Source organism: Lolium rigidum, chromosome 4 (genome assembly GCF_022539505.1).
Source record: "Lolium rigidum isolate FL_2022 chromosome 4, APGP_CSIRO_Lrig_0.1, whole genome shotgun sequence".
Classification (NCBI taxonomy): domain Eukaryota; kingdom Viridiplantae; phylum Streptophyta; class Magnoliopsida; order Poales; family Poaceae; genus Lolium; species Lolium rigidum.
In genome coordinates, this window is record NC_061511.1 from 78,692,893 (window position 1) to 78,693,834 (window position 942).

Here is a 942-nt window from a genome sequence, read left to right on the forward strand (position 1 = left end):
CTGCCATCTCCTTCATATGTGATCATGCTCTAATGCTTGTCCTCCTCATCCATGCTAGGTCCATCATTTCTAAGAGTAACAAACATATCTGATTTAGGCAGCATCATATTCTCATGTATGTGAGGAATAGTTCGAAGAAACGAAAGTACCCGATAGTTAAGTTGTTTGATACGAGCTCGAGTGATTGGTCTTTGTATTTGTGTGGTTGCAGGTACATTGGTTGTATCAATAGATGGGATGTCCTCATCACATTCTTGCATCAAATTTCTGGCATCTATAAAAATACGGTCCGTGTCCTGAAAAAATACTCCCTCCATTTATTAATATAAGATGTTTTAGTTTTTAATAGATTTATCTATTTTAATATATATCTAATCTAATTTTAATGTGTAGATTCGCTTACTATGATGTGTATGTATCTAGTTTACTCCGAAAGTGTCTAAAACATCTATGTTTGTGAAGAGAGGAAGTGTGTTAGAACGACTTGTCCCTAAGACCCATGGTCGGTTTTCTGATTTTTTGTTGTTGAAATAACCACATTTCATTAAACAATAAGGTTACAACAATTACAAGCGTGGAAACCATACGAGACATCCTGACAGATAGGAGTCACGAAGAATTGCAAAAAAAACCCTGATAAAGGTAAAAATACTCTATGATCCTTGGAGTCCTTGATGTCTCGCCCAACCATCATCCACCTTCGGTTGCTGCTGTCGCCAAAGCGCCACCGAAAATAGAGGGGAGCAGCCACAAGGTCTAGATCTGAAGAAACACCTCCGCAGTCGACCCTGCTTATCGACTCGATAAACTGGTCCGTTGTATCGCAACATGACCAAAACCTTTTTTTTTTTGACGGGGGAACATGACCAAAACTTTGTGGCATGTCAGCTGGTTTTTTGATTTGTGTTGCTGCTTCATAGGAAAACCGATATAGGAAATTCT